Source organism: Manacus candei, unplaced genomic scaffold (assembly GCF_025592945.1).
Source record: "Manacus candei isolate 608988 ecotype Guabito, Panama unplaced genomic scaffold, ASM2559294v1 h1tg000047l, whole genome shotgun sequence".
NCBI lineage: Eukaryota > Metazoa > Chordata > Aves > Passeriformes > Pipridae > Manacus > Manacus candei.
Window position 1 is genome coordinate 7,906,699 of NW_026138095.1, and position 10,726 is coordinate 7,917,424.

At 52.5% G+C, this 10,726-nt stretch overlaps 1 long non-coding RNA gene and 1 other non-coding gene across 3 annotated transcripts; both read left to right on the plus strand.

The window, feature by feature from the left end:
• Positions 1–7,869: 7,869 nt before the first annotated feature.
• LOC127475610 (uncharacterized) lies at positions 7,870–10,239 on the plus strand. 2 transcript variants are annotated; one of them, XR_007906249.1, is made up of 3 exons: positions 7,870–7,908; positions 8,838–8,938; positions 9,799–10,239. It is a non-coding gene; the product is annotated as an uncharacterized LOC127475610 (long non-coding RNA). The 2 variants fall into 2 exon arrangements; XR_007906248.1 differs by lacking the exon at positions 7,870–7,908 and having other exon boundaries at positions 8,619–8,938.
• LOC127475905 (small Cajal body-specific RNA 16) lies at positions 8,989–9,167 on the plus strand. Its single transcript, XR_007906378.1, has one exon. It is a non-coding gene; the product is annotated as a small Cajal body-specific RNA 16 (non-coding RNA).
• Positions 10,240–10,726: the final 487 nt, after the last annotated feature.

Here is a 10,726-nt window from a genome sequence, read left to right on the forward strand (position 1 = left end):
TATTCTTTTTTTCCTTTGAACTCCTGCAAAGGAGCCTCTGGGACCCTGCAGCTCTTGCTTTATGTTTGCTTTTAATCAGCTTGCTTTCCTTCCCAGAAACAAAGACAAATAATGCTGCCACGGTTTCTCCTTGGAAATTTCTTCACATTGACAAGAAGAGGGGGGGAAAGCATGACTTGTTAACAGCTGAATTTCCTGATGTCTTTCCTCCTTTTTGCCTGGTTTGCTGCCAGACAAACGACTCTCTTAATTTAGTTGAGAAGTTGAAGGGCACCCATATAATTCAGGAGTGGTCCAGCCAGCTGCAGGCCTGGGGAACCACGGTGAGCAAGTGTGATGGGGTGTCACATCCCACCTGACACTGTGGCATCACCAGGCCAGGGAATCTGGTCCTTGTGGCAGAACACCACACCAGGAGCATGGCAAGAGTGGCACTGGTCCTGTGTGATGAAACCTGGGTCACTGGGGCAGTGAAATAACTCTGGAAGGTGGCAGGAGGTTGGTTTGTGCTGCTCCAACACAGAGATGACAATGTGGGTTGAGGTGGTTCTTGGAGAGGGGGGAAGCATTTGTAGTGGCCATGGGTGCCATTCCTTTTTATTCCTTTATTCCTTCAAACTCCTGCAAGGGAGTGTCTCAGACCCCACAGCTCTCGCTTTATGTTTGCTTTTAATCAGCTTGCTTTCCTTCCCCAAAACAAAGACAAATAATGCTTCCATGGTTTACCCTTGGAAATTTCTCCACATTGAGAAGAAGAGAGAGGGAAAGCAGCATCTCAGGAAATGCTGAGTTTCCTGGGCATTATTCCAGAAGATGGATTTGTTGGCCAAAAGCTCAAGTCCTGCCCCTGTAGAGGACCCTGACATGAGGACTGTGCTGTGCAGATGCAGACACAGGGAGATGTTGGAGGTGGCTGTCCTGGCAGTGGTGACAGGGCTCAGAAACCACAGCACAGCCCCTGTGCCTGTACAGGATGGCCAGGACACAACCCATGCCAGGAGGTCATTTGCAGGGCCCCTTCTCTCTCTCCTTCCAAAGAAGCCAAGTAGAACATTTTGGGTCATTTTTCTGCTTTTCTCATACTTGCTCCCTGCTGGAGCTGATTTATCCCTGCAGCTTGCAGAGCTACATCCAAGAGGGACATGTTTTGCCTTCGTAGTACATGAGATTGCTATAAATTATTGTCTGCTTTGTGTCAGCCAGAGCCTGACACGGCCCATAAAACCTTCTGGCCGTGTTACTGCACTTGAACCTGGCACCAGGCTGCTGCTGGTGAGCTGGCCCAGACCCAAAGGAAGGGGTTGCCAGCTTCAAGGATGTATTGTTCTCCACAGTGACACCCCCAGCCTTGTTCCTGAAGTCACACATGGACTTTATGAGTCCATGGAGCCCTCAGAAGAAAGAGCTCTGCCCTTGCTGTCACTTGTGTCTCTGGATAGCCACTGCTTGCTCCAGGTTTACAGGGGAAGGTGCAGAGGATGGTGCCAGGCTCTTTGCAGTGGTGTCCAACAACACGACAAGGAGAAATGGCCATAAACTAAAACACAAGTTCCACCTCAACACGAGGAAGAACTTTCCATGGAGGTGGCAGAGCACTGGAACAGCTGCCCAGGGGATGGTGTGGAGTCTCCCTATCTAGAGACATTCCAAAGCCACCTGGACACTTTCCTGTGTCACCTGCTTGGGGTGACCCTGCCTTGGCAGGGGGTGGGGGGGTCTGGATGATCTCCAGAGGTCCCTTCCAACCCTGACTACTCTGGGATTCTGATTCTGCACCATGGCCACCCCTCCCCTGAGAACAGGTGGGCAAAGCACCTCACAGCATGTGTTAGTGAGATTTGCAGATGGAGTAATAATAATAATAATAGTAGTAGTGGTCATAATAACACTAATAGTAGTAGTAATATCATATTCCTTAAGCATAGAACCAGTGAGGTTAAAACTCAGCATTCTCAAGGCAAGATTGCTGCATGTTCACAATATTATCTGTAAGTGATATGCATGGGAGGGCAGTGGGAAGCAAAGGGGGCCTCGTGAGAGCCACAAAAGCTGGACTTTTAATTTAAAACTACCTTTTCCTGTTTGAGTGTCTCTCCTGACAGTCCATTTTTTATTTCCCCTATGCAGCAGTGATCAGCAGGTAGCAAGGGAGAAAGGAAACCGATGGTCTCTGCCTGATTTCAGTGCTGTAAATTACAGATATATATGGAACAAAAGAGTGCTGCGATATTAATTTCTGTGGTTGAAAATCACAGACCCTCTACTTTAATTTACTGCTAAATAATAAATGACTTTGTGAGATACTCGGCAAAGATAAAGATGCCTCGGTAAATCAAACAGCTCATAAGCACTTATGGATCAGTCTGTCTTGTATGTGTACTTAAGTGGTTTATATTGTTCTCAGAAAGCAGAAATAAGCAGGCGTTTAACTGATGCTATCTGCCAAAATAAAGGATGAACTCGTGAATCAAATGGCTTCCTGCAAATCCTCATTTGCATTTGCAGAATAGAATGAAAAGTGGTGCTTTAGGGATCCTGAAACGTTTAGAATACAAGCTTAAAATGTGTCCCGCAGGGGGCCGTCATGGAGAGCAGCAGGTAGGTTTGTATAGGGTTTGTATAAGGTTTGTATAGGGTTTATCCACAGCTCAGCAGGAGGAGGAACGGAGTGTATGGATAAGCCTGGAAGATGACAGGTCTCTCCTCATCCTGCCTCTGCAAAAACACCCCGAGAGCATCCATTATCATGGCACTTCACGATAAATTGTGCAAAGGTGAGACAAGGATGACACTGGGAACCCGGATCTGCCATGGAGAGCCAGACCCCTGGCTGGTCCTGCCTCAGTTTCCCTCTTGGCATGCCCAAGAGGGAAACTGCCTTCCCAGGCTGCCATACAGGTCTGTCTCCTGGCTCTACATGTGATTTTTCTCTCCTCCCTAGGTCCTCTTGTGCTGGACAGCAGTAAAAAAGCCACTAATTCCATCTGCAGGGAAGTCAGGAGCTCTTGGGTGGCCGTAAGTAAGGTGGGTGTTGGGCTCTGGGAGCACAGCTCCGGTTCCAGGAAGGTGACTTCCTCAGCGTGCCAGGCTCCAGCTATTTGCAAAGGCAAGTTAGAGTCCAAAGGACGCAATTAGAGTCTGAAGTGAAAATAAGATATGGATGTGGCCGATTTTGACATTTATAGCACATGTTTGTTATGCAAATTGGCCAGACTCTATAGGAATGCAACAGAAGGAGATTGCAAAGGGCACCAACTCATCCGAGGCACCGCTGCTGGAAGCGTCTCTTGCATGACTGTGGCCGTGTTAAACAGTTTGTCGGGGTGGTGGGGAGGCAGCCAGGGGCACAGGGGCTCTGTGAGTGGTGGCAGTGCCTGGCTGGGGATGGGGGACATTTAGGGATGTGGGTTTGACAGAGTAAGAGGGTGTCAGAGCAAGCAGACATCAGTGTTGGCCCCCAGGGTGCAAATACAGAGGCATTTCCTTGGGATAATTTCAGCAGCCAGAGCTCCTGGCCTCACTTTCAAGGGTACAGGGAGCTCCTGTGTGGAAAAACAAGTGCTTTGGGGTATTTCAGAGTGTGGCTGCCTGAGCACAGAATACAAGGGACTGCCACAGTCCTTTAAGGGTTGACATCTGTCTCTGCACTGCCCAGCCTTCCTCCTGCTTACACATGGCTTCGCTCTTAAAGATGCTTATTTACCCCCAAAGTGCAGGCACACTAAACTGGGCAGTTTGGGGAGGACTCTCCAACCCACTTTGGGATGTGTTTTTGCTCTGTGGAGAGGTCTGAGGATGCTGTTGTGCAGCACAGAGGAGCTCAGGGCTGGGCACAGTTAGTCTGTGCCTCAGAAGGCAGTCCAGCTCCATGACACAGTGCCTGCTGCTGTCTGCTGGAGAGGACAAACAACACCTGGTACAGCTGGAATGAGGGAAGCACAGCCCTACGGAACTGGGTCTGGCAGAAATTCTGCCACAGCGAGTTATTCTTCCAAAAAAAGCCCCCGGTAGGTGGGAGGCAGCAGAGTGGATGTGCTGCAATCAGCAGATGTCTGGCCACCACAGTGCTCCTCTGCAGGCCACTGGCTCTCAGATTTATCATCTTCGGAGTGGAGGACACCAGCCCAGCTGGCTCCATCTGAATCATGCACACCAACTGCCCAGCTGGCAGGCTGATAGGACAGAAACCTCCAGCTGGGGACAGTGATGAGTGCCTGAGAGAGAAAACATCTTTCCCCAGCACAGCTGGATTTGGTCGAGGATATTTCTCTACAAGCAAGTGGGTTTGAATAACAATCCATTAGATACACAAACCTCTGCAACCTCTGCTGACAGCGGGGGATTGGGGGCAGAGGAGACGCTGATGGGAGTAATTCTAGATACAACTGAGCTCTGTGGAGTAAGAAATTTTCACTTTGTTTTTTTAGGCTAAGCCAGAGATCCCTGAGCTTTCAGCTCAGACACTCCACGGCACCGCGGCGGGAGGGACGTGTGCTCTGCCAGTGCCTTGGGCTCAGGTGTGCAGGTGACATGACCAGCCATGGCACTCTCCACCACACGTGGGACATTTGCATTTTGATCTCTGGTGGATGTGTTTTCCAAGTGTGACATGGGCCGGGGTAGTATCACTCAGTCCTCCAAGGCAGCAGGAACTGGAGTACATCGATGGTCCCATTCTCTACAAGAAGGACAATGAAGTGCTGGAGTGTGTCCAGAGAAGGGCAACAGAGCTGGGGAAGGGTCTGGAGCACATGTCTGATGAGGAGCAGCTGAGGGCCCATCAGGACTCACAGCGCCGTGTCCTGCCACGTTCCACCCCACAGCAGCGACTCCAAACACGGGTGGATCCAACCCCAGCACGACCAGGCTCCCAGAGCCACAAGCTATTGAGTTCTGCTAATGCTGTTGAAAGATGGGGCAGCTCCAATTTGCCCAGAGCTGCTTGGTCGTAACGTGGCACGGCGGGGACGGGCTGTTCCCGAAACCACTTGTGACAGTGAAAGCATTTTGCCGGAGCGCAGCGAGAGAAAAACAAATTACTGTGGTATAAACGAGAAAATCCATCATCGGCGGGAAGAGGAGAAGAATTGGTTTAAGGATCCACGTAGGAGACTGTGACAGTAATCACACAACAGCCCTTTAAATGTCAAGGGGGGCGAGCATGGTTTAATAGCAACCGAAACGCTGCCGAGCCGGGCGACGTGTAACAAAGCAGACGGATGGATAGATCCACCTATTATCTGCTCCCTGGAGAAAGAGAAGAGGGAGATAATTCAGGTCTGTGCTTGATCTACTGTGTAAATCTCAGAGAGGTAATGTTTTCTTTCATCAAAAAGGGAAAAAAAAAAAAAAAAGGAACGTTGTTTGTTTTCTCAGCGCTGTCCCTGCCGTCAGCCAGACAGCCCGGGCTCAGCTGTACAAAGGAGATACACAACGTTTACAGCTGGCCACAGCCTGGGCAGTGCTGCACCCACGAGGAATGAAATCCTGGGGGTGTGTGGCAGCCAGTCAGGCAGTTTGTGGGCCTGTGGCTTGGTTCAGCAGTGCTGTGACAAAGAGGAGACAGAAGACAGCGTGCGAGGGGGCCAGGGCAAAGGGAGCAGCAGGCTGGACCGTCTGCAGCATCGGCATGAAATGCTTTTGCCTTCCCAAGTGAAATTCAGGGAAGGGTGTGAAATGCTTTTGCTCTGCACACACGTGCCCCTGTGCTGCTCCAAGGGAATCGGTGGCTCTCCCTGTCCACAGTGGGGTGTCTGGGTGCTTCTTCCACCTCCCTGCCAGCCTGGTGATAGATAATGTTTTGAGGGTCTCAGAGCCCCTCTAATTCAGTTGGAAAAGCCCATCTCTTTTGTGAGAGTGTCAGCACAGCCTGGCTGGCTCATCTAGCCCTTCAAGGAGCCTCAGGTGACCACAGCACGTTTGGCTCCAGGGTCCAGCCTCAGGCTGCAGGGCTCTTCCCCCGTGCTCTGGGCACCTCCTGGCACCATTAAAAGATCCGCTGCAGTCATGGTTGGATGTGGTGATCTTGGAGGTCTTTTCCAAACTGGACGATTCTATGAATCTGAAAGGAAAAAGAACACTGAGCAGTACTGCTTCCAGTGGGAAACCAGCAACACGTGAAAACCTGGGCTGTGCTGGCAGAGAAAATATCCCTCAGATTGTGAGCACTGGTCAGGGGGCAGCAGGGAAGGGCTTCGTGCTCTCAAAAGCACAAGAGCAGGTTTTGCAAAGCCAGCTCCTCAGATCTGAGCCTATTTGTGTTTTCATTCATCTCTTTGCATCACAATTCTTTGTGCAAAACGGGGATCGTGACCTCTGCTTTCACAGGGACTGGAAAGATGTTACTTAGTATTTGTAGAACATTCCAGCTGTGTATTTACAATCACCAGAAGAAAAATCACAAGGAAATGGAATAGTTTAGTATTCAGAGCAGGCTCTGAGCAGTGCAGGCACCGATTCCTGGGGAACCAGAGCATTGAATTACCTGCTCAGCTGGCACAGTGTGGGGCTGGGCTGGTGGGACAAACCTTGTCCCTGTGTCATTCCATCCCCTTCTTCGGATGTGCCAGCACTGAGAGGCCACACTAAGGTTTAATGGGCCACCCGAAAATGAGTGTTTGCTTGTGCTGTGGTGCTTGGCTTCACCAGCTGCTCCTCCCATCCAGGTTTTGCATGATTTAGACCTGTATGTATATTTTATAAAAGGTCTGCTAAAATGTCTTATTGCAGAAATAAACCAAGCTCTGGCTCATTTTTAATGAGCGATCAGGGAGCAAGTTATTGTTGGAGAGGTTTTCTTCTGCCGGGCTGTTTATACTGAAATGTCTTGGAGGTAAATTTTTGATTAAATTTCATGAGTGAGGTACCTGTATTAGTGCTGAAAGCCTTTTGCTTAGCCAGGAGTGGGGTTGTCAGAGCCACGGAAAGAGCAGCACAACTCAACATAAACAGGCGGGCTTGAAAACCATCAATAGAAAATTAGATCTAAAATACTGATTTACTGTGTATTGACTCCCCTGCAGCTTCAGCTCCAGCAAGAGCATCCTCTGAACCTTCTGTGTGCAGAGATTTTGCCTACTGGGGACATATAATCACAGAATTATGGAACGATTTGGGTTGGGAGTTTACCCTGCCATGGGCAGAGACACCTTCCACTATCCCAGGTTGCTCCAAGCCCCATCCAACCTGGCCTTGGACACTTCCAGGGATGGGGCAGCCACAGCTTCTCAGGGCAACGTGTGCCAGGACCTCACCACCCTCACTGTTAAAAGGTTCTTCCTTATATCTAGTCTGAATCTCTCCTCTTTTAGCTTAAAACTCTTCAATTTTGTCCTGTCACCGCCTGCCTCTGTAAAGAGTCACTCTCCATCTTTTTACAATTCGCCTTTAGGCACTGGAAGATGCTCTGAGGTCTCGCTGGACCCTTCTCCAGGCTGAACACCCGCAGTTCTACCAGAGCAGAGGGGCTGCATCCCTCGGAGCATCTGCAAGGCTGCATCCCTCGGAGCATCTGCAAGGCTGCATCCCTCGGAGCATCTGCAAGGCTGCATCCCTTGGAGCATCTGCAAGGCTGCATCCCTTGGAGCATCTCCGTGCCCTCCTCTGGACCAGCAGCTCCAAAACCAAACGGAGCGACACAGGGCTCTGTTCTCTGCCTCCCCCGAGCCGCTCCCGGCAGTGCTCCCCGCGTTCCCTGCCTGCCCCAGCCCCGGGCTCGTTCCCGGCCGTTCCCGGGGGATCGCCAGCGGATCCCGGCCCCCGGCCCGGCTGCAGTGCCGGCTCCCGCCGCGCGGGGGCGCTGTCTCTGGCGGGCCGCGCCCCCCGCGCCGCTCTGGCCCGCGGGCCCCTCTCGGTGGGTTTCCGGGCCGGGTTTCCGGGCCGCGCTTCCGGCCGCGTGGCGGGCGGGGGGTACAAGGGGGTGTGGGATGTGGGAGGCCGGGGGCGGGATATGGGGACGGGGGGGACCCAGGGGGGTATGAGGGCGCTGGGGGACGGTGGAGGGGCTGGCGGAGGAAGAGTATGGCGGAGGAAGAGTATGGCGGGCTGGAGCGCTGGGAGGGTGCCGGGAGGACAGTGAAGGGCTGGGGGCAGTGTAGGGTTCTGGAGGGCAGGCTGGGGGGGAGGAAGGGTTGGCGGGCTTGGGGACGGTGTGGGGGGCTGGAGCGCTAAGGGGGTGTGAGGGGGCTTGAGATGCTGTGGGAGGAGGGCGTGAAATAATGAGGGGCAGGATATGGGGCTGGGGGAGGCAGGTATTGGGGGGCTGGAGCGCTACGGGAGTGCAGGGGGAGCTTGGGATGCGGTGATGGGGTAGTGAAGGCCTGGGGGCCAGGGTATGGGGTGCAGGAGGGCCTTCAATGGGGGATTGGGAGAGGCAGGGTTTGGAGACTGGAACACTGGAGGGGTGCGGGGGGGCTTGGGATGCAGTGTCGGGGGGTGGTGAGGTACTGGGGGCCAGGATATGGGGCTGGGGGAGGCAGGTATTGGGGGCTGGAATGCTGGGGGGGATGCAGGGGTGCGGTGCTTGGGATTCAGTGGGGAGGTGGTGAGGTACTGGGGGGCAGCATATGGGGTTCTGGGGGAAGCTGCAGTGTAGAGGGGTCAGTAGGAGGGCTGGGGTTCTGTGCAAGGACAGCCCTGGGCTGTGGTTCCTCCCTGGGGGAGGTGTCGGAGCCCACAGCAGGGTGTGGGTGTGGGGCAGGAGCACAGAGTGAGGGGGCTTGAGGTGGTGGGGGTGAGCTGTGCAGTGGGGAGGGGGCTGCAGGGTGTTCTCCAGGACCAACAGCCAGACTGGACTGTTGTTTTTTCCTGAGAATTTCACAGAAGTTTTTCTGTCACAGGATTTCCTGCCGGGGCCTCCGAGAAGCCACAGCCCCTGATGGTGACATGGGCGGGTGTGTTGGCACTTGGTGCTGCCATTCCTGAGGGGAGGGAGGGCCAGGTGAGTCGGGTGAGCCCCGTGTGTCCCTCCTGGGCAGGGGCAGGGGGTCTGTGGGCTGGGGAAGGGCTGCTGGGTGGTGGGGCCAGCAGGCCCAGCCTCGTCCCAGCCAGTCTGACCCGTGCCCGAGATCAGCTCCCAGGTGGGCTCCGTGCTGGGGCTCACCTGTGCAGTAACAGGTGTGAGCATTCATGAAGCATTTTGATGGTCATGTATGATACTGCATACAACATCTGCACCCCCTTATCCAGGGAAACACAGGATTTAGATTCTTTAGTGGATGCTGAGTCTTGTTTCGAAAATCACGTAGCAAAATCAAACTGATACTCTCTCAGGTGTGGAAAACAGAACTTGGGTGTGTTTGTCCAGACTTTTTTTTTTTTTTCACCTGATTTATCACTAGATAGTATTTGAGTTCCAAAACTTTGTTCCCCACTCAGTAGGAAATAGTGATAAGGTGGTTTCTGTACTTGAGCAAATGGAAGGCTTTGTTGAAGTTGTGTACTTTGCTCTCTTGTTACTTGTTTGGTTTCTCTCCTGCAGTTGGGGGGATTCAGCTGGGGTCAGCTCAGGGGAAGGGGAGAGGAGAAGGCCTGTGCTGGGAACCTGGCACCAGAGTGATCATTGCTTTGGCAAAAATTCCTTGCCAAAAATAAAACGTGCTTTTCCTGCTTCTTGTTGCTGTCAGATGGGTGATCTGGCTCTGGTGAGCTGTTGGGAAGTGTTCATGGTAGAGATGCTACTGGGAAGGATTTTGTGGAGAGCTGAGGGTGGGATAATGCTTCAGTTAACACTGATCCAGAGGAGATGGGTCTGTGTAGGACAAAGGTCTCTGGCTGAACATCCTGGTTGTTTCTTTTCAGGTGGCTGGACCAGGAGATGGTTCTGCAGGATGGTGAGAGCTGCCCTTGTAGTTTAATTTTACCTGTATGGTCTTTTAGGAGGAATGGTTTGGATTGGAAGGGACCTGAAAGATCATGTAGTTCCAACCCCCCTTCTGTGGGCAGGGACACCTTCCACTATTCCAGGTTGCTCCAAGCCCTGTCCAACCTGGCCTTGGGCACTTCCAGAGATGGGGCAGCCACAGTTGCTCTGGGCAACCTGTGCCAGGGCCTCTCCACCCTCTCAGTAAAGATTTTTTTCCTAACATTCAATCTTACCCTGCCCTCTGTCAGTTTGAAGCCATTCCTGTTGTCCTGTCACTCCAGGCTCTTGTAAAAAGTCCCTCTCCAGCTTTCCTGTAGTTACAGAAAGCAGATTTACCTAACTAGACAGTAAACATAAATAAAATCCATTTCTCAAAACTGACTTTCTTCCTTTCTTCATATTTAATATTGTCTACTGTGCATGAACGAAGTAGAAGGATGCTTAACATGCTGCAGGTGTGTGTGCAGGCAGGCACAGAGCTGCTGCTGCACTGACACCTGTAGTCACACTCTGGAGGAGTGCAGTGCCTCAGTCCTGCTCTGGGGAGCTGTAGGGGGAATTGGATCCTGCATTGAATTCGGGAGTGCTGCAGGATTTGGGAGCATCTCCGTGTGCCAAGCTCCCACCTCCACTAGAGGGTGTGGAGCTCCGCAGAATCCTTGGCTTTCACTGCAACTGGAAAAGCAGGAGACTTTTTTTCCTTTAATGGGATGCACAGACAGGAGGCCGTGGTGGGATTACATCCCTGCTCTGTGCCTCAGCAGCAGCCCATGCTGCTGGTGCATTATACAATTCCCAGCTGGGCTCTCTGGGTGCTCTGTGGGACAAGGCCAGCCCTGGACAGCCAGGAATTGCTCGTAGGCA